We start from the raw sequence: 23,635 nt of genomic DNA on the forward strand, positions 1-23,635 counted from the left end.
TCTTTCTTTCTTTCTTTCTTTCTTTCTTTCTTTTTTAAAGATTATTTATTTATTTTTTTATTTGACAGAGAGAGAGAGAGAAGACCCTGGGATCATGACCTGAGCTGAAGGCAGATGCTTAACTGACTCAACCACCCAGGTGCCCCTATTTTCTTGTTACTTTTTCTGTTCCAATTTGTTGTTCAGGAGGGATCCACAAATTAGCCCTGAATCAACCTCAGTTCGCATAGTGACAGATAAATATTTTGTTATATAAAATAATCCAAATATTTTATACATATGCACATGCATATACATGTGCATTTAAACTACAAAATATATTTTTATAATCAAAAGAAAAAAACCACATGTGAGTTATACAACAAAAGTTACATGTCAATAAAATATAAGAAAATTAATTAGAAGTTAGAAACAAAAATGACTTAAAGAAGAAGCAAATAACATATGCAAATAATCCTGAAACTAATGTTTAAGAGGAGTATTCTCTGGAGGCACCTGGCTAGCTCAGTTGGTAGAGCATGTGACTTGATCTCAGGGTTCTGAGATTGAGCCCCATGTTGAGTGTAGTGATTACTTAAAAATAAAATCTTAAAAAAAAAAGATTGTTCTCTGGCTATTGTAGATTAAGATAGAGTCCTGTTTGAGGAGATATCTGAACAAATCTTACAAAATAATACAACTATTTTCAGGTTTCTTTGTAAACATCCCAATATTGAAATATTTGGAATAAGAACTAAAGAAATGTGAAATGGCTCTAGATATTGCTTTAAATAATGGCCCAAACTGTGATATATAAGTGACAACAATTTTAGTAATGAAATTAAATATATTGTAACTTTTTTCTGTGATGGTAATTTTTCATATGTAAATGAATTATGTTTGAACATGATGTATAAAATTCATGTTTCATGTCTGAATCTAGGCATTGTTTTAAGCATTTTGTTGAAAATATTGGTTGCTCTTGCCTCAGCAGAGCAGTTTCTCAAGATTAAAATTCATAGAAGCTATCTAAGGACAATAATCACTCAAGAAATTTGGTCTAATTTGGCAATCCTGTCAATAAAACATAAATTATGTGAAAAGCTTGATAACAACAACATAATTAATACATTTTCTGAAATTAAGGCAAGAAAAATAAATTCTATGGGATAAATATATGATAATTTATGGATTATGTATGTCTTTATTTTATTACTCATCGTAACATCACCAATCCTTCAACAGAACACCCAGGTGGATCATCTTTGACACTTTGCCAACTTTCAGTTAAATCAAAACCATAGCTTTCCAATTTCTTTTAAAATTTTGTAGTAATGATAGTATATTTGTCAAAACAAAAGAACAGAACATATTTTATTTAACAATTTGTGGCATGAAATATAACTTTGAAATAATTAGACATATGTGATGGAGGTCTCTGTATTCTTATCCTGAGCCTTCATATGCCAGGGGCGAGCTAGTGTGTTGTGATTACATTAGTGACCTCTCTACAAATGCAGTGAACAAGTAACCCCATGTGCCAGAGGTCTCAGCACAGAGGATCAGGTCTGCTGGGAGTGAAGAATGAAGGAAGGGAGCCTAGACTATGGCACTGCTTCTTTTTCTGCACAAGTAACATGGTGTTTCAAGCCTGACTCATCATATTCTTTCTACCAGAAACGCCCTCTCCTCTATATTCACTTAGATGCTTCCTGTTTCTTCGTCATGTGCAATGTTGTGGATTGAACTGTGTCCCCTGAAAAAATATGTTGAGGTCCCAACACCTGGTACATGTGAATGTGACTCTTTTGGCAATAAGGTAATTGTAGATATAATCCAGGTAAGAGGAGGAGGTCATACTGAGTTAGGGTAGGCTCTAAATCCAATGATGGTGTCCTTCTAAGAAGACTATGAGAAATGCAGCGAAGAAGGCTGTGTGATGGCAGAGGCAGAGGCAGAGAGAAGCTAAGGAATGCCAAGAACCACCAGAAGCTGGAAGAGGCAAGGAAGGGTATGGTGTTTTCAAGCCTGTAGGCTGAACTCATGAAATTCTTCCTTGGAGAAACACACTGTCCTCTTTGTTCATTTGGACACTGCTTATTCATCCTTCATGTACCACTCATTGCTTGCAACTTTGTTGGACTTTGTTGACAGCCCAGGGTGTTTGGCTTTATGCCAAAGTAGAACATGGCCAAGTAGAGGATTCTGCTTCTTCTTTTAACCTTGCATCATATTATTGTTTCCCCTGAAACTGGGAAGAACCATGCACAGTCTTATGGCAGCAGCCAGTCTTCCTAATATGTTCTTGGTATCAAACTGTGTAACAAATCGGACTGGCATGGCCTTGGTTGATTCTTTCCAACTCTACCTTTTGGAAAGAGGCAACCTTGGCCAGTAGCTGCTCGTGCTCTAGGAAGGACAGCTATCTTAGCGCTCATTCATCTGGGCTAAAAAACAGCCTTTTGCTCTGCAGATAATTCCACCAGATGCGATGGCTGAGCTTCTGTGTCTCAGACCCTGTGTCTGAAGTCTTCAGTGCCACCTACCTGGCATTTAAGTCAGGAGCAGCATTTTCCAAAGGACCCTGGTGTCAGCAGCTGCTTGAGTGGGTAACACTAGGTGTAATCATCCACTTATGCTCTCAGATTAAGAGTTGATTAGACCAATTGTATCCAGATCATTTTTCCCCTATGAACAATGGCAGCCGCAGAGCACGTTTTCAAAAAATCTAATCCAAAATATGAAAAAAAGTTATTGTTTTTTTTTCATTAGAAATAAAATAGATTGTACTTAGCTCCTGAATTTTATTTTATCTCTCCCTGGGTTTTATTAGCAAGCTTAATATAGCTGTATTAGAAAAGGAGCATTTTAATCTGGAGGGAAGAGTTTGCCCTCTCAACAAATCAACATTCTCTTCTCTGCAAAACATGGAGCTTGAATATGCAAATGATCCTGTAGTAGGAATTATCATTAGTCACTCTTTCACAAAGAAATAATTGAAGAACATTGTAGTATATGACAGACAGCATTAAGATTCATCAAGTTTCAATTCTTGGGATCTGTCAGCTTGTCGAAATGCAGATGTCTGATTTTTGTGGCCTTGCTGGTGAAACACTGGACTCTTTCTCTTAGTGCACAATAGTCACCTGCTATAATTTGCTTTGAAATGAACAAGATCTGGCATGGTACATCTTCTATCTAATGGGCAATATTACAAACAAGATTAAAAGAAATGGCTATAAAGTTGTTGTCTTTACAAATTGAATTTGGCAAGATACTACCGCAGGCAACTAATAAGCTTACTAGATATATTATCTGGACTGATCACCAAACTCAGGAACAGCATAGTTTTCTTCACAGGCCTTAGTAAATGTATAGGGGAGTTTGTCATTCAAACACTAACAATTAGAAAGAATCTAGGGTGGATTCCAGCAAGAGAACCTGTAGTTCAATTTTAGATGCAAAAGAAGGAAAAAGAGATCATTATTCAGCATAACTTTTATGGTTAACTTGAATCTTTGAGGTAAAGTTGAGGAACCTGTAAGTTTGAAAACTTTTACTATCAATGTTGATAAAAAGTTACTATTTACTGAGTGGTTAGTCTACAGCAGCTATTGTATTTAGTGCTTTCCATCTAATCTTCATAGTGACAAAGTGAGGTAAGCAACACTCATTCTCATTACCTAATGAGTAACATGAAGGTTTTAAACATTAACTTGCCCAAGATCAATAGCTAGAAAAGGGCAGGGTCAGAATTCCATCTATGCCCATCTGACTATAGAGCCTGCACTCTTTAATCACTGGGTTACATACGTCTGAGCCAGAGAAGACCAACCTATTGCTGAGAACTTCTATTTATGAAGCTGACTGAGTCACCTGATTGCTTTGGACACGTAACCTAGATCTACAGGAAGCACAGCCTGAGGAAGTGGCACAATGTGCACTTGGCTCTGAGGACAGATGTAACTTCTTCCTAGTTTTTGCTCTCTCTGAGCAAATAGACATTTTGTACCTATGGAAGCACTTCAACTTCTCAAATGGGAGGTTTTAGGAGTGTGGTATTGTGATTTATAATAAATATATATTTGGTCTTTGTCCCCATTCCTAGCACAGAGCTCCTAAAACCCTTGGAATTTCCTAAGTGATAAGAGCGCTAAAGGTGCCTTCATATTCATAACGAACTCCTTTCAACCACACCTGAGTTCATGTGAATAAGTTGACTTTTGCAAAGCACATAAGGATGGGGCTGGTTGCCAGAGGAGCCAACCATGTGACTGGTGGGTTGGAACTTTTCAGTCCTAGCCTGCTAACCTCTGGGGAGGGGGGAATGGCATGAGATTGAATCAACTACTAATGGCTAATGATTTAATCAATCATGTCTATGTAATGAAGCCTCATAAAACCCTGAAAGGATGGGGTTTGGAGAGGTTCCAGACTGGTGAACACGTGGAGGTTCAGGGAGAGTGGTACACTTAGAGCATCCCATCTGGCTGTACCTGAGTTATATCCTTTTATACTAAACAAGTAATCTGGTAAGTAAAATATTTCTGAATTCTGTGATGCACTCTAGCAAATTAATCAAACCCAAAGAGGGGGGCCAATCTATAGCTAGTTAGTCAGAAATACAGGTGATAACCTGGATTTGTGATTAACATCTGAAGTGGGGGGGGGGATCAGTCTTGTGGTACTGAACCCTTAACCTGTGGGATCTTATGCTATCTCCAGGTAGATGGTGTTAGAATTGTGTTATAGGAAATCCAGCTGGTGTCAGAGAATTGTTTGGTGTGGGAAAAAAAAAACCCACGCATTAGATTTGGTACCAGATTGTAGGTATATTGATTAATGTGACTTTAATTCAAAGCTTTCTGTGGCAGATAATTTTAAATGACCTTAAACCCAAATATTTCCAACTCTTTTCTTGCCACTTGCTGACCTCCAAACACTCAATTTTCCAATCTCTCTTGAGCTAGGTGAGGCCATACAACCTACCTCTAGGCCATGAGAAATAAGCGCAAGTCTGATGGGAGTACATTCTGGGAAATTTGGGCTCGCCTGATAAAGGGGGAAGATGATACTGTTGATCCTTGAAGCAAGCCTACCGTAGACTTGTTCTATGAGAAAAATAAACCCAAGTCCTAAAGTTACTGTGAGTTGAGCTTTTTCTTTTGCTCAGTTACACTCGTAACAGCTACAGCTCCCAATATTTAACCATATTAATTTTTTTTCTTATTTAGTTTAATTAGGTCAATAGTCACATACAACAAATAACATGATATTATCTCCATTTTGAAGATAAGGACAACACTGTCTATGGTGATAAAGCTCCTGGTGCAAGAGCTGGAGCTGCAGGCTAGGCCCTCCAATACCTACCTGCCTGGTGCCCTTTAAACACTCAGTGAAGAAGCTGTGAATGCTGTGGGGTCTTTCCTGATCTTTGCATTAGAAGTATTGAGGACTTCAACACCATTGCAGGTTGATTTAAAATGGAGAAGAGGAAACATTATTTTTTGGATATAGTCCTCAGAAAGATGAAGGGAGTCATTTATGGAATAGAGGGAGGTAGGTTGTGAATATAATGAACACGAGAGAGATTTCTGCAGAAAGAAGCAGAGGGATGGAGGAAAATGAATACAAACTTCCATCATGGTCATTAATCAGCTGAGGATTTGCATAGAACAGGACAAGAGATTTATCTAAGCATTTTAATGTGTTTCCTTTATTCCAATCTAAGTGCAGAGTTTTGATTAATAAATCAGTTAATACATTGAGAGAGAAAAGAAATGGGAAAGAGAAAAGGAGAAAGGGAGATGAGAATATGAGCTATCTCTAAGCTGGAGCAACCATGTCAGCTCCTCAGTGGAACAAACCATGCAGTGGCTTGCCTAACATGGATCTCCACCTTCTCTTCCTCCTATCCAGTAATATCCCGAGAAATGCTCCTCCCACTGGGGAAACTCACTGTAAAATTACATGGCAAAGGGTGTGGGTGTGAAATTCTATTACAGGAGAGTGAAGAATTGGGACTAAAGATCAACCTGCCACAGAGCTCTATACTGAGCCTTCAATCTCCCCACTGGCATGTGGAGAAAGCTGAATGGTATTCTGCAATAATGGTTGTAGGCAGTAACCTTGATGATGTAGAGGGAGGCTTCCCTTGGTGAAAACATCAACTCCACATAACCTAATATTCTGGTTGACTCTGGCCCAAGGCATTGAAGGTCCTATTTAAAAAGCAAATTATTTGAGAGGCATAAGCCATTGTCACTCAATGATATACCGAAGCAGGATGCATCACAGTTGTATAAGTCAAAAGATGGATAGAGAATGAAGAGTTTGGGTCTGAATGCAGTGACACAGCTTTGGAGTCTGAGTACCTGATATCAGGCCTCATTGGAATGCCGTAAAAGGAGGGGTTAAAGATATTAAGATGAGATAAATAAACTACCTGTGCGAGAGACAGAAGGATGGTTTGAGAAATTTGTCCAGCCTTATCGTAAGTGGATATGTTCAAAAATTTCATAATGGATATAATCCCCGGGAGGTCTCATCTATACCATGGTTATAATTACCATCTACATGTCAATGCTTAAATTTAAGTCTCTTGTCTGGTCCTTTTCTTTGACAATATTCCTTGGTTTTTGATGCTCAACTTCAGAAGCTCACGGATCTTCGGATCAGCTGAGCAAGGCAGTGCTCAGCTGGGTCAGGTTGTACCCAAGCTTCAGGTTGTTCAGGTCAGCTCCCATGTGTCTTCATTCTGGGGCTTAGGCTGGAGGGCCAGTGGCTACCTAAAACATACTCTTCTCACAGAATCTCAAAAGAGCTCAAGTGGAGAAATCAAACATGAAAGCATATTTAAAGTCTCTTTTTACATCTCATCCCCTAATATTATACTTATCAAAGAAAGCTACATGGCCAAAGCCAAGATCAATGAGGGGAAATGCTCCTCCCACTGGTGAGTCACTGTAAAATTACATGGCAAAGGGTGTGGGTGTGAAATTCTATCCCAGGAGAGTGAAGAATTGGGACTGAAAATCAACCTGCCACAGACCTCTAGCCCCATCTATCCAGCTGCCTGCCAGAGACAAATGCATTTGGATACTGCTAAGGCACTTTAAATTCTATGTGAACAACACCGAACCTGTAATCTATCTCCTCCTTACCCCATTCATGCACATGCAACCCATTGCTTCTCCAGTGTTTCCCATGTTGGTGAATGGCACCACCATCCATCCACCCCCCTGTGTAAGCTCGACTCCAGAAGTCATCCTTGGCATCTCCGTCACCCCTCCCTAGTTCATCAATCACCAAGTCTCCTAAATATCTCTTGAGTCCATCCACTTTTCTCTGTTTCTAATACTATCCTTTCCTGGAGCTACCATCATCTTTTGCCTGAGCTATTTCAGTACATCCCAACTGGTCTCTTCACATCCATTCTCCCCTATTTCTATTGTATCTTTGCTCTATATACAGAATGATCATTTAAAAATGCGTATCATCTTAGTCTTCTGCTTAAAGCCCTTTAGTTTCTTCCCATTGTCTTTAAAATAGTTACAGAAGGCCTTAACATGGCACCCTATAGGGCCTGCATGATCCAATCTGTTCCTGACTCTGCTGCCCTGTTCTATGACACTTTCCCCTCTTGCCCCTGTACTCAGGTATCACCCCTTCTACTCCTTGACAGCTTTCAGCTCCTCTGACTTAGATCCTTTGCCCACATTGTTCTCTTGCGTAGGGATCCACTTGATCACATGCTTTGTCTGTTTAACTTTGATTCAGCCCTCATAGCTCAGCTCAAATGTCACTTCCTCAGAAAAGCTTCCTCTGACCATTAATATTAAAACAGAGTCTTCATTATAAACTTTCTAGGTACAATATACTCTTCTTTTTTGGCTGTCATCACAGTTTTTATTATTAAGTGATTCCCCAGGAAGGAAACACAAGTTAGAGGAAAATTAATGAAGGGAACTGGTCATAAAGATGCTGGAACTTATGGGAAGCAACTGTTGATGAAAACCATTGCCATTCCTGGGGCTGGAGGGATGATGGGGAGAGAGACTATTATCAGAGCCCAAAAGTTGGGGATGCCTGGTGGGGGCTGGAGTCTTGGGGGAGAAGCCACATAGTAGGAGTTAGAGCCACAGCCAGGGCTGTCCAAAGAGACATAGTGAGGGAGGAGAAATATGTCATGGATTTCCTCCTCCTATAACCCTCCAATCCTGGTTTGTGGTTTGCAGAGCCTATTCCTGTCACAGCAGAATCTGTGAAAAACTGGGTAGATCCCAGGCTCCTGTTTTCCAAGGAGAATATCAAATAATGGAGTTCAGTGCCTCTGAATTTGAGCAACATGTAAAATCTGATAAAAATCAAAGTGCTTACATTCATAACTATCTCACAAACTGATTGAAATAGATTATTTGCAAACATGTTTTTGGTCCTATTTCTAAAACTTGTCATAAAAGTATTTTGAACAGTTTTTGGGAAACTCTGATATTTTGGGGAAGCTGTCTTGGAAATTACAACTTCCAGGAGAGGTTACTGTAACCATAGCCACAGGTAGCAGGTGGTAGTGCCAAAACCTGGAAGAAAGTGAGATACGTTTCCAGGTGTCCTTTCTAACTAATTCTACCTTGTTGTGTAAAATTGTTTCTGAACCTCCCTATGTTGGCATTGGTAGTAGTGTAAGGCAGGCAAAGACTGGGCTCCCTGGGCCCATGAATGCCCCTTTCATTTTGTGTTCTTTCCTTGACATCCTTCATGACCAGTGTCAGAGAGACAGAGGTGTTGGGCAAACATTCCGGTTGCTGTCTCATTACTTTCAGCATCCTCACAGGTAGGCAGGGTTATGTGACTGGTTCTGGTTAACAGGTGTGATTATGAATGTTGTGTGTCATTTCCAGGCCAAGGTATAGACAAGCTGCCACAGCGCCTGATTTGGATTCATGTTGAGATGCCCAGCTTAGGTCACTGAGGCACGCATGGAGGAAAGTTGCTCTCAAGAGTTATATGGACCCACAGTAGACGTTTTGTGAGCAAGAAAGAAAACTCTGTTGTAACTACTGAGATTTTGTTCATCAGTGTATCTTCGGAGCCTGAAGATTGCCTGGCACAGAGTAGATGCTTGATAGACTATTTGTTAAATGAATGAATAAGAGAGAAGTGCTCTGTCCGTGGTCATGGATGGAACCCAAGGCTGGATGGGAATTGAGTTCTGCCTGCAGCAGCATGAGAACTAGGGGAGTCAAGAGGCCTGGCTGATTGGGACGGTGGGAGCATTGTTCTCAAAGAAAACAGGTGGAAGTGGAAAAGGAAAGCCTACGCCTACAGTGTGCCTTAGAGCCAGTGCTAGAAGTCTGACACTGGTTAAGTGGTTATGAAATCCCTGGAATCTCCTGGTTAGCACTCTCTAGCAGGTCACCTTTCTTGTTCAAGGGCACACAAAACCTATGCATGCCTGGCATAACACAGGGAAAACTCAATTTCCAAATGTGGCCCTCCAAAAGCATTTCCTGAGGCTTTGCAATATTTCTAAATATTTCAGAAGCAGTATGGTATTTTGGGTTTCTGTCCATAGGACCTACAAGAATTAATAAGTGCACCATTTTGATGAATTGCCTGCTGACTATATTGTTATGAGAAGTGACAGAGAAAATAAATACAAATGAATTACATTTTCGCAAAATAAAATAATCCCTAAAGTAAATATTAAGTCTGAGCGCCACTGCTTAGGCACCATTTAAGAAACTTGCAGCCTTCCACTGAGGCTTTGGGTGCTTGCTTGGCCCCAGCGTCTGCTGCAGCTCACCCGGACTTCCCACAGGTGCAGCCTGAGAGTGCTCAGCCCCAGCAGGGGAGGTAGGGGGTTGGGGGTGGGGGGCGCCCTGGTTGCAGTGGGAGGTGCTTGGAAGGTGCTTAGACTACTCAGGCAGGCACAGCCTGCAGGTGTGGGGAGCAAACCTGGGAGGCAAGGCTTTGGTCAATGAAAAATGGAAGTGGGGAATCAATACATGCTTCCCCCCTTTCCCCCAGACAGCTGGCCACCCAGAGTCTCAGTCATTTACAAGGCTTTATAAAAGAGTGTCCCTGGAGATCCAGCCTGCAGCGGCCAGCTTGGTGACCCTTGCCTGTCTCATTCCCTTCTCCCTATTCCTGCCACCTGGGAATTGTATTCTCTGATAAATATTAGCATACACGTTTTGCCTCAGGCTCTGTCCCCTGGGAATGCAGGGTAAAACACTGTCTAAATATTGTCTCCCAGGAGTTATCATAAACATCAAAAGACAAATGGGACTTGAAGGTTAAATATTTATTGTGTGCACATTTGTTTTTCACATTTATACCAAATAACATAAAGAAAAGCCAAATGCTTTGAGGATCCTATGGAAATTCAGTTAAAATAAAGTCTAAAATTCCTGCCAGCACAGTTTTCTTTCCCATGAACTAGAGTAGGTAGACCATATGAATTAATACTTTCATTAGCAAGCTCTTTATAATTTCAAGAATTTTTCGGATTACCTTCTCTTTATACCTTTGTACTAATACTAGTTTTACATAAGGGGAAATGGAAAGTAGGAGGTTTAATTGACATATTCAAAGACAAAGAGTAAGAAGGCCTCCAAACAGGGTGTAAATGATCCAAGTTTTCTCCTCTTCAGCCAAGGTTTCTCCCCTTATCCTTCCCTGCTTGCTTCTCTGGACCCAAGTCTGTTGAAAAGCACACAGAGAGCTGTACATGAGAACCGGAGGCAAAAAGCGAGCCACTGGCTGACATGGGTAGAAAAATTCAAATGATTTTTCACTTAGTAACATTAATGTAAATAAACCTCAGATTTCAACTATGATCCTGCTACCTGTTAGCTAACGTAGGTGTTCCGTTTGAGCTGTTTCTGTTCATGATGCTTTGCCTTTGACATAACATTAATAGCTTGGCTTGAAATGTAGGGGGGTAACAAAAGAGTCCAGGTATCTTGTGCCAAATTATTGCATGCAAAATCTGAGAACCAAAGAAAAGAAAAAATATTGATTTAGAGCATAAAGAGGAAGAAGAACCAGCAAAGACATCTACAGTTATTTCAAGATCAGAGTCGCGAGTCCAGAATTTTATTTGGCCATTTAAAGAGTTGTTCAAAAGATAGCACAGGTATATTCCTTGTGGGGGTGTTTGGTTGGCATTCACACTGAAAGCAAGAGAGTGATTTAGGGGTCACTGGTTAGAATAAGGAGGATGTGCCAGAGGGTACCCTTGGGGGACTTAGTATCTGAGCCCAGAGTCCTTCTGGCATCCTTGGAGAGAAAAGATAAGTTGAAGACATAGAAGAGGTTTGTTGACTGCTTTCCTGGTGGGATATAGAAGGGTTTCAGGGGTCATCTTTGGGGGGACAGAGGTTCCCCCCAGCAAAGAAGGCAGGGTTTCCCCTAGCTCACACTAAGGTGCATCTTTGCATGAATTAGAAAAAAACACAATCCCTCCCAGGGGCTCTTTTGCTATTACCCTCATGTGATGGCTATTCTGCTGGTCACAGCTCTCCTCTGATGGAGACCACTGCTGAAATCCCCACTGGCCTTAGGAGGACCAATAGTGCTCTTAGGAACCCTCCCAGCACAACTGAGACACACAGTGATGGTACTTCTAGATAGACTTGGCTGTAAACGGGAACAGAAGCACAACACGGACTGAACTTAATGACTTCAACTGCAAGGGCCAATCTTAGCTTCCAGAGAGTCAATCTAGCTGAAATGTCCTTTGAATGGGTCCTTGTCACTTAGGTCCTGACCTGCAGCCCTGTGGCAGAGGCCATTCCAAATCCCCTTCCCCAGAATGCACCCAAACCCCCACTATCCTTGGGATTTTGGCCTAACCATCCTCTTCCCCAATTTTGAAGTACTTGCAGTCCAAGGGAGAGAGAGAGAGAGAGAGAGAGAGAGAGGACTTCCCTCACCTTTTTCATGCCCTGGGACTAGCCTCTTGGAAGGATGCGTGACAGATGATTTATTCCTCTTAGAGAAGGCAGATCACTCCCTTACTCTCAGGACAGGATCTGGCCCACAATTCCTCCCCCATACTGGTTCATTGAGCCATGCAGCACACCTGTGGAGACCACCCATCCCGTTCCAGGAGGAAAGTGCTGAGGGCAGCCTCCATTAGCGCCAGTTTTCTCCAGCAAGAACAGAAAGCAAGTCTGTTCATCTCCTGAAGCAGCCCGGTCTTGCTGCTCGTTTCCTATAAATAATTGTTTAGTTGAGAATTCACATCCATCTCTCAGGAAAGTCACATGTTTCAAGCACAGGACAATCTACTCCTGTTTTAGTGTGAAGAATTTAACAATTCAGGGATACACTTTGCTAAAACATCCAATTTACATTGCTATGCCATTTACTTGGTATTTCAGTCTTAAGTATTTATATTTGCTACACACAAGGCTTCCCTGAGGGCAGTATCTGGGCGCTTACCTTAAATTTGCAGGACTGAAAAGGGTTCTTTCCAGAACGAAAAGTTAGGCCACAAAGATAAATTATGGTTTCTAGAGCAGAACACCAGAAACTGCAAAGAACCGCATTATGACAGGTTTCCAGCTTTAAAACACTGTATCCTCAGTTCCTTCTGGAATAACTCACATTTATCCAACAAGAGCATTGGGGAAAGCCTTCATCTGGGGTGTCTCCGAGGAATCGCTCCCTTTCCTTCCTGCCAGACTCTCAGTCTCGCTTGATGTTTGGTGATTATTTTTGACATACACCCTGGTCCATACTTCACACTTTTACAGACCCAAATATTTATTTGTGATATTCCAGATGTATGGAATTTTCTGTCTAATTCTGACACAAAGTGCAGCGTATGTCAACTCTTTATACCACCCTCCTTATTTTGATTCCCCTTAGCTACAGTAGAGATCCATGTAATTATGAGATGTAAAGAAGTTTATTCTTCTCTAACACATAGTCTGCAGCGTCTGATCTAGCTCGTGTCACTGAGTGACTTTTGTTAGGAAGAGGGTAACTTCCAAATTGATCATCACCTGAAAAATCTCTCCCGTGCTACAGAAAAAAATCCACCAGGTTACTCTGATTTGTAGTAGTTTGGAATTAGCTACTTAACCATTTTAAATTAACCTATACCCGGGATGCAATTTCTTTTACTTCATGACATCAGTGAAAACCTTACATGACCATGCCCCTGTATTTCTCTTCCTCACGTCTTTCTTGGATTCCGAACTAGTTTTTCCAAAATGTATTTGGATGCCTCAAACGTGTCTCAAAACCTAATGGCTCAAAACCACATTCACCATCTTCCCTGACGAATCAGCTTCTTCTGACTCACTTATATTAAAGATGAGTTAAACCACTCGCTCCTCTGTCCTCACTCCTCTGAGACTCCTCTCACTCACTACTCGTATCTACTACTTGGTACCAGCTCTTGATGCCTTTCCCTCTTCTCTGTTCCACTGGTCTCCACCATGCTTCCTTAGGACTCCTGCAGCTGAGCGATGATTTACCACAGAGAGTAAGTGCATGGAGTTTGGGCTCACACTGCCCCGGCTTAGATTGGGTCCGCCACATTCCGTCTGGACTTGGTCAAATTATTTCACTTCAGTAAACCTCAGTTTCCTCATCTATAAATGAGAAATAATATTAGTATGAGGATTAAATGAGATAATGAGAAAGTGTTTGTAACAGTACGTGACACATAGTAAGTATTACCCTAAACACTCCGTGAGTGTTTGCCTGTCGTATCACCCACTCCATTCTGGTGCCATCACAACAGAATGTGTGGTGGCCAATGAGTGCTCAGTATTGTGAGATGAATAAGAAAGAGCTCATTGTTACAACGCCACCTCTACAATCTCCTCTCCACAAGCCTTCGGAGCATGGCAAATTGTATCATTGTTAAGAGACGTTTCTGCCCATCTCTCTGTTGTTGCAGGGTTGGGTGGAGGAGAGTTGGTTATCTTTCCCTGCTCTGCTATCAAGTGTGGTTGTGTGNCTATCAGGTGTGGTTGTGTGAGTTGCTTTGGTTAATGAAGTGGGAAGGGAATGTCCTGTGGCATCTCCAAGCAGAGGCTGTAACGGCCTGCGTGCAGTTTTCACAACTTTCAAGTGTATAATGCAGGATTGTTGGCTCTATTCAGATCCGGAGAACTTCTTCATCTTATAACTGAAAATTTATATCCTTAACCAACATCTCTCCTTTTCTCTACCTCTTAGCTCCTGCCAACAATTGTTGTACTCTCTGTTGTTATGAGTCCCAGTTTTTAGATTCCACGTGTAAGGGGGGTCATACAGTATTTGTTTTTCTCTGTCTGGCTTATTTCACTTGGCATCATGCCCTTCAGGTTCATCCATGTTCCAAATCACATGTGGTTTTCCAGCTTGTCTTTCCCTTTGTTGAAAGACCTGCGGTGTTCCAGGTAGAAAGGAGGTGTACTGTTAGTGGGTCCTAGAGTGAAGCCAAGTGGAACAGAGCTGGAGTCTAATTGTATCAGATAGGTGNAAGTGGAACAGAGCTGGAGTCTAATTGTATCAGACAGGTAGAAAGAAGGAGCAACAAATAAGTATTCCCCGCTGTGAGCCCCTACAATTCTGAGATTGTTTGTGATCCTTCTTTATCCTGGCTGATCATTCAGAAACACACTCATGAATATGTTGCTTTCCATTAGCTACAGAATAAAAGCATACTGTCCTTAGCATGACATACAAGGACCTTCAAATTTGGTCCAGCGATCCGCTTCTCAATCTACTTCTCCTGGCAGTCCGTACTGAGACGTTCTCTGCTTAATCCACACAGAAAATTTTAACCTCAGAACATCACTCTGAAGACCTGTTTCCACCTCTCTGAGATCCTGTCTGTCCTTAGCACCTGACTTAAGGAGAAACAGAAATCTCTTCTCATTCTAGTGAGTTCAAGGTAGGATTTACAGCTGATGACTAAGTGGTTTACAGATTCACTGGAATGACTAAGGGAGCCAGTTAGCAGAACTTCCTAAGAAGAAGGTAATACCGCAGAACCGGCTGACAAGGGAGCTGCTTTTCCACCACATTCACCAAACTGCCCTTGTCGCGCGGACGCAGACCCTCCAGCTGCCTGCTGTTAAACCATGGCACTTCTGTGACCGCTGACGCCCGCGAAACTGGGCTCTTCGCTACACCCAGTTCCATGCTCAAGCCTCTCACACACGCATGTGGTTGGCAAAGTCCAAATCACACCCACAACCACCAGCTTCAAGGTCATCTGAGAAAGGTTGTTTTTAACTTCCAGGCCTGCGATCCAGAAAGGCATCCTAGAAAGAGGTTGGAATAAATGCTGATTGGGTCATTCCTCCATGATGGGATCAGTCTTCTAAGAAGAGAAAGAGACCAGAGCTCCCTCGCTCTCTCCATCTCACCACCACCCCCCCGCCCTCCTCCCCCGGGGATACAATGAGAAGGTGGCCACCTGCAGGTCAGGAGGAGTTCTCACCAAGAACTGAATCAGCCGACACCTTGATTTTGGACTTTCCAGCCTGCAGAACTGTGGGAAGTAAATGCCTGTTGTTTGAGTCCCTCACCCTGCCCCAGCAGAGGTATTTCGTTACAGTAGCTCAAGCTAAGACAACCCTCAAGAGAGAAGCTTCATGCATCTTGTTTCCTGAAGACCCCTTGAAACNCGAAGACCCCTTGAAATGTGTTAGAACACGGATCATTGGATCATTATTGCCATCTCTGAGATGAGAAACCTGAGACTTGGGCACGTCACATGGTGAAGCCAGGACCGAAACTCAGGTTTGCTAGATGCTCATCCCGTGCCCTCCCAATACGCCCAGGAATCTAAATTTTTCTAAGTGCTAGGCCCTGAGACTTTGAAAGTCTAGGGTGACAAGTGCAGCTGCGGCTGTTTCGCTGCATAAGGCAGCATTATCAGTGGTGCCGAGAGCTCCCCGAGGAAAAGCCCGCCCTCCGACAGGGTGGGAGAGTCAGCTGCGGGAAAATAATTAATCCTCAGTCCTCTGATTCCTATTAGGATAGTGTCTCTCTCATTTGTTATCTTTAAATGAAGTGAAGTGGGCGCTATCAGAAAAGTGGTGCTTCCTCCTTGGCTTGTTGGGAAGTTGGGGGGAAGCAAAAATATTTTCCACATTTTGATTTTCACTGGAAATTTTCACTGGAAGAGATAAGTCTTTGTGGACCATTTATATGCCTAGAAAATCCTATTTGCTGTTATACAAATCTAACCAGAAAAGAGAATTATTGATTTTCCTAGGAAATAATGAAAAGTCATTAATGCATTTATGCCTGTGTGCATTTAGGGTTTCAGAGTGAGAACGCTATTACAATGTTTTCGGTGGCATTTCTAGAAAATGATTCACTCCCGGGCCAAAGAAGAAATAAATTTTAAAATTCAAGAGTCTGAAATATTAATTTCAGAGCCTCTAAATCTAGAAATTATTAAATCCTGGAATGTTTGAACCAGAAGAAATCTCAGAAATGACCGGTCTGATGGAATTTAACCAAATTTAAAGCAAGAAAACTTTTTGTTCAAATAAGATTTTATGGAAAGCTCCCAACCAGATAAGACCAACGCTGTTCTGAACGAAGTGGAGCTAGGTGGTCAAGCCTGACACATGTGGCCACTTTCTCACAATGCTCCCACCCACCCGACATCTCCAAAGAAACCTAAGCTTCAAAAAACCCAGTTCCAAAGGCACAGCGATTGTCCAGCTCAAGGCCATATAGGTAGTACCAGCAGTGGAACTTGGACGTACGCCTTCTGATTTTTGTACTTTCCTTGAAAAATCCCTGGGACAATATATTCTTTGGTGACTTTTGCTGATCTCCCTTTGCCCCATGTCCAAGCACTCACACCCACTTCTCACTGTAGCTTGAGAGCCATCCCTTCTTGCTAATAGATCTGCTGGAATTCCTCTGTTCTTGTGGGTCTTACTTGTGGGTCTTCCAGGTCTTGTGGGTCTTCCAGGCCCAGCCCATGTGCAAGGGACTCAGGATGCCTTGGTGAGAAGATATTGTCCCTGACCTTAAGGGGTGGGGGGCAGGGTACAGTGGGTTGTTGAAAGGGAAACCCAGAAACAGCCAGAGGAATGAAAAGATAAAGACATGGTCTTTAGAGCAAATTCTAATTAATCTTGGACAACTCCTGGGACACAATTTTTGTGCTCAGCTCACCGTCTTCTTCTAGGGTTTGAATAGTTAAAGAGATGGAGCAAGATAAACCAATCCTTCCTCTACCCAAACACCACTCCAAATCCTTCAAGGCAATGGCAGTGACATCTATTTGCATTAAAATTAAGTTAACTGATAGAATTTTCTCAAACTAAAGTTTATCTCCCAAAGTATTTCTTAACCTTTGGTGTCTACTACTGCTTGTCTGTCACTGAGAGCTAACAGATGGCAAAATTAATGAACAAATAGCAAAGGAATATTTATGCAAAACATAGAAGCAACTGATCCTGCTCAGGGTAGCAGCTTGTTTCTTTGCTACCCATGGGATCAAGGCTTTATGCTACGTCCATCCGTACAGTATAGGTGGTCCTATGTTTGGTGAGGATAATTGTTAATTCATGTGATAATGAGAATATCAATTTTTATCCTTATATATGCTTAGGATAATATCTCTGCATCATTGCCCAGAAGCTGGTAATCATGGTAGTGTCTGAAAAGATAATAGGTGTTGGAATAAGAGGTGGGAGAGAGACTTCATTGCATATACTTGCTTACATGGAGACATTTTTACCATGTGCATCTTTTCAGTTTTCGAAGAAATTAAAATTGAAATACATGTGCTTTAAACATACGATGTTGGGGTCTCACTTCACAGATTCTGAGTACGACCTGGGCACTGGGGTTTTTAAAGGCTCCCCAGGTAATTAGAGCATGCAGCCAAGGTCAAGAACTGCTGCTCTCAGCTATTATCAGAAACTCTTACTATCAGATACTGATAATTGTAAATTACTTAAGGCAGGCGTTCCTAGCTTTTTTTGAGAAAGGAAGGGCTCCTTGAATGTCAAAAACTTTCACAGCCTCTCACACCAGTTGACATATTTTTGGTATGTGTTGACTGCAAAAAGATCAAACGTCCAAAGTTACTATAAATTAATTTCAATAAAACTGAACACATATCTGAAAAATAGTAGTAGGTATATAAATACAGGTAAGAAGCAATGTCAATGCTTTTTATGGGTAATTCTACATTTTTGTATCTTCTCATCTAAGACTTGCATATGTACAGGTACAAAGTCTCCTTGCAAAATTTCTGGTTCCTTAGACGTCCACAGTCTACAAAATAGGAAGCACTGAATTTAGGAATTGCTCTTCCTGGACAAGACTGTAGGGAGACACTTTGACCTCTTGGGTAGTACACAGCGAACAGCAGATGTTTCCATAGTGTTGACTTGAGATCTGCTTGTTTTCTGTTATTGCTTTATTTAAATTTCAACCCACGTTTCAACATTTCCTAGAATACAAACTCTGCCTTGCAATCCTGTTTGCAAGCTTTGCTTAAATATGCACCAGGCTCTCCTCTCTTGGTAAGTTTGCCAGGGGCCATTTGCCTTGCTTGGAATGATAGCAGAGCACATATTCTCCTCCACCTCCTCCACCATGATGATGCCCCCGCTCAACCTTCCTTTTCATGAAAACCCCTCTTTACACCCTTCTTTAATACCGTGAGGCCACTAGCCCTTTACCTGTTCGAAGCCAGTCTGACTTTTCTCTTTGAAGGTCTCCTGGTTCCTTGGAATTGGATGTCAACAGAAAGGCACTGTGAGGATTTTTCAGAGCTACTGGCTCCTTTACAGACCCCAGGGAACCTTTGGACCTCCTCTGTAGAACGACTATGAATATGAGAGCTTCATCAGCTCATTAAAAGTAGAAAAATCGCCAATCCTGAACGCTCCATGCTATGTTACCCCCAATTTTGCAGTTATGAATTGCATTTACTCTTTTTCACTTCCAATCAACCATCAAGTTTCATTCAAGCAAAATTAACATATGCTAATCTAAGAACTATTCGATATATTGGATTTTCTTAGATATATTACCACACCATGGTACTTGGCATGATTTTTACTAAGCCTTACACATTTTCCTGTCAGTTCTGAAAACTATGGATTTTTTTCCCTCCCTTGTGCATATCTGACTCTGCCTTAAAGTTAAAAATCATTAAAGAAACAGAAAAGATTTTCACCCCTTGAAAGTGCAATATATACATAGTTCAACTTGTACCCGCTTTGCAAGCAAGCAAGATTCCAGCCATCCATCAACCTGTAGTAACTTTTATTTAATTGTATTTTAAAGGCATATGAGGTGACAGTAGTTGTTGGAAAAAAAGCCTAAATAGCCACATCACAGTTAACTAATAGTGCTGAAGGGTTCACCAGAATTTGCTTCTAAGTCCTCGAGAAGAATGGTTTGTTCTTTTATAGATTTTTCCTCTTTGGCTGTTCTTCAGCCATCTCTGTGAAATCATTTTTATAGTAAAGTTTTTCCCTCTTTCTTTCTTTATATTTTTTTATATAATCATAAAAGTAATACATGTTTATTATGGAGTATTTTGGAAGAAAAAATATGCATTTTTAAAAAAAATCCTTAAAATCGCCATTATAATTTACTATTGAGAGATAGGCATTAACATTTGGTTGCATTTCCTGTTTCCCTTTTTCTGTGTAAATGTGTGTGTGTGTGTATATATATACACACACACGAATGTATAAACAAAATAGGAGCATATAGTATGCATATACATTTTTGTGTTCTGCTTTTTTCTCTTAAAATCTGTTATTAACATTTGTTTCCCCATCCATGTCCTCTGTTCTCATGTTCTCAATGCCCCATCTCATTTCCTACCAGCCCCCCTACTCCAGAGTTTTCTCAGTCCTCACCTTGCTGCCCCCTAGTCTATCCCCAGTGCTGCAACCAAAGGCATTTTTCTCCAGTATGGTACCAATTACCTCACTCCCATATTTTAAAGCCTTTGACATGTTTCTTCTTTGCTCACAGGGTAAATGCAAGTTCCCTTTAGTGTCTGCATGAACTTCACCTCCCGACTCAGGTTTCTCTTTCAGTCATAGCCAGTTGCTCTCTCTCTCCACATATTCTGTGCTGTTGTAGCGTTTCTCAAGATATGACCCACAGGCTGCCTACTTCAGCATACCCGAGGAACTTTTAAACAGTGTGGAGTCTAAGCTGATACTCTAGGTGCCCTGTCAGAAACTCTAGAGGTCACTCTAGTTTTAGTTAGGTCTCTAAGTGATTTTTGAATACCCCACAACATGGAAACTTCTTTGCTAAGACCACCTAATAGAAAAAATTAAAATCTATCGTTTAAAGTCACTTCTCATCCACTTCATACTTCATTTGACCCTCATTGCATTGTTCTGAAGTTGGTTTTATCATCATTCTACTCATTCCACAGATGAGGAAACAAACAGGTGAATTAAGACGTTAAGAGATTTGTCCAATCCACACAGCCAGTAAGGTCTGGAAATAATATAATATTCAAGCCTGCTCTTTCCAAATCCAAATCCTATGAGCTTTCTACTATACATTATCAGCTTCCCACTTTGACCTGTAAAGGGAGAGACTTTGTTCTATGTGCTTTCATCCTTCAAGACCGTAGTAGACATTGCGGATGCTCTCACCATAGCCCCGAACACTCAGCTTTCCAGTACACATGGTTGGTTGGCCTTCTGCAAGCACCTAGTGTTCTCTGTTTAACATTTTTCTCTTGACCTGAGCAAGAGGCAGATTCGAAATGCAGGGAGTTGGAGCCTCCAGGAGCCAATGGCAGATGGGAGCTAGAGGTAAATACTCTAGCCTTGTCACCTGGGATGGGGTGAGGGGACTTTGAGATGTGTTCTACAGAGACTCCCAGAGGTGTTCAAGCGGTGCCCTGCTTCACAAAGCTTCCTTTGATCCCCTCCCTTCTCTCTCCCATCTCACATTCTCATTCTGCCTTGGTACTTTCTGGGGATCACCTGCCAAGTAAACTACTTGAACTCACATCTTGTCTCACGGTCTGCTTCAGTAACCCAACTTAAGACAAAGGCCCAGCTTAAACATGGCTTTTGAATTTCAAGTGACAGAAACACAAATCACACAGTGATAGCAACAACAGAAACTAATGCGTGGCTGAGAAGTACAGATACAGACCTTGCTTCTGACACAGTCAGATGCACACATGCAAAGGTTGTTAACATTTCTGTGGCTCTCTCTCTGGTTCTTCACCTCTCTCCCTGTCCTGACTTCTCTCTGTTTTGTTTTTCTTCATATTGTTTTATTCTCAGGAAGTAATGCTGTGCTGAGCCATGTTGGTACCTGAGGCAAAAGGAAAAGTGTGTCCCCCATTTGTCCATATTTGTATACGTTTTCGATGTCAAAATTTTTTTCCAGAATTAGATTTTTATTTTTTTGTTGTTGTTGTTTAGTTTTTATTTCATAGTCTTAAATTTAACTCTGCAATCCAGCCAGACTTGTAAGGGAATAAGGAAAATATGGAACCCATAGAATTGTAGCAAGGGCACAAAGATTATAGGATGTTTTGAGCAGATGGTAATAAAGGGATGCTCTCCTGAGCCACAGAAGGAATGGTCTGATAGTTAAAACAAAACACAAGTGAGATTTATTAAATTTGTCCGCAGTCAGTAATAGTGATCTTGCTGGTCTTGCCATTCCTGGAACCCAAAGCACTCCATGGCTTCCATAATATACATGTTATCTTTCACTTTGCCAAAGACCACATGCTTGCCATCCAACCACTCAGTCTTAGTAGTGCAGATGGAAAACTGGGAACTGTTGGTGATGCACCCAACATTTGCCATGGACAAGATGCCAGGACCCGTGGGCCTCAGGATGAAATTCTCATCATCAAACTTCTCCCCATAGATGGACTTGCCACCAGTGCCATTACAGTGTGTGAAGTTACTACACTGGCACATAAATCCCAGAATAATCCTGTGAAAGCAGGAACCTTTAAAACTAAATTCTCTCCCCAGTGCTCAGAGCATTAAAGTTCTCTGCTGTCTTTGGAACTTTATCCCAAGGGCTCACTGTCCACAACGATGTCAAAGAACATGGTGGGATTGACCATGGCTGGGAGGTGCAGGTGACTCTGGGATGGTGGCATTTCAAGGTCCAGAATTAGATATTTAAAATATTACTGATGATCTTGCTTCCATTAATGTTAAATTATAATAATTATCTTCAGAGTAAATAAGATATTTATACTTAAAATATTGTGAGTTTTAATACAAATGCTTTCAATTTTTTCAAGATTTTCCCAACTATTCTAATATTCTGGGAAAAAAACTAGCCATTAAAAAATATATATAAAAACATGCATTTAGAGGACACATTTTTCCTTTTACCTCAAGCTCCAATAGGGCTCAATATGCTATTGTCTTCATTTAAAATTCTGATATTTTGTCATAGGTTATTTTAATTAATTTTTATTTTTAAAGTGTAAATTTAAGTGTAATCTATATATTTCTTAATCTTTTTGACACATCCTCAAATTTTGCTAACTGGTGCAGCCACTGTTGAAAACAGTCTGGAGGTTCCTCAAAAACTTAAAAATAGAACTATTCTATGATCCAGTAATCAATCACACTACTGGATATTTACCCAAAAAATGCAAAAACAGACACATAGAGCAATGGAACAGAATAGAGAACCCAGAAATGGACCCTTGGCTCTTTGGGCAACCAATCTTTGATAAAGCAGGAAAAAACATCCGGTGGAAAAAAGACAGTCTCTTCAATAAATGGTGCTGGGAAAATTGGACAGCTACATGCAAAAGAATGAAACTTGACCACTCTCTCACACCATACACAAAAATAAACTCCAAATGGATGAAAGACCTCAATGTGAGACAGGAATCCATCAAAATTCTAGAGGAGAACATAGGCAACAACTTCTATGACATCGGCCAGAGCAACCTTTTTCACGACACATCTCCAAAGGCAAGAGAAATAAAAGATAAAATGAACTTATGGGACTTTATCAGGATAAAGAGCTTCTGCACAGCCAAGGAAACAGTCAAAAAAACTAAGAGACAGCCCACGGAATGGGAGAATATATTTGCAAAGGACACCACAGATAAAGGACTGGTATCCAAGATCTACAAAGAACTTCTCAAACTCAATACACGAGAAACAAATAAACAAATCATAAAATGGGCAGAAGATATGAACAGACACTTTTCCAATGAAGACATACAAATGGCTAACAGACACATGAAAAAATGTTCAAAATCATTAGCCATCAGGGAAATTCAAATCAAAACCACACTGAGATACCACCTTACGCCAGTTAGAATGGCAAAGATAGACAAGGCAAGAAACAACAATTGTTGGAGAGGATGTGGAGAAAGGGGATCCCTCCTACATTGTTGGTGGGAATGCAAGTTGGTACAGCCACTCTGGAAAACAGTGTGGAGGTCCCTTAAAAAGTTAAAAATTGAACTACCCTATGACCCAGCCATTGCACTACTGGGTGTTTACCCCAAAGATACAGACGTAGTAAAGAGAAGGGCCATATGCACCCCAATGTTCATAGCTGCATTGTCCACAATAGCCAAATCATGGAAGGAGCCGAGATGCCCTTCAACAGATGACTGGATTAAGAAGCTGTGGTCCATATATACAATGGAATATTACTCAGCTATCAGAAA

General features: G+C 41.1%; 1 pseudogene; it reads right to left on the reverse strand.

Annotated features, from left to right (window-relative positions):
• Positions 1–21,589: 21,589 nt before the first annotated feature.
• Positions 21,590–22,054, reverse strand: LOC109490401 (annotated as a pseudogene).
• Between the last annotated feature and the right edge of the window lie 1,581 nt (positions 22,055–23,635).

The sequence above is a fragment of the Ailuropoda melanoleuca genome, chromosome 2 (genome assembly GCF_002007445.2).
Source record: "Ailuropoda melanoleuca isolate Jingjing chromosome 2, ASM200744v2, whole genome shotgun sequence".
Lineage (NCBI taxonomy): Eukaryota > Metazoa > Chordata > Mammalia > Carnivora > Ursidae > Ailuropoda > Ailuropoda melanoleuca.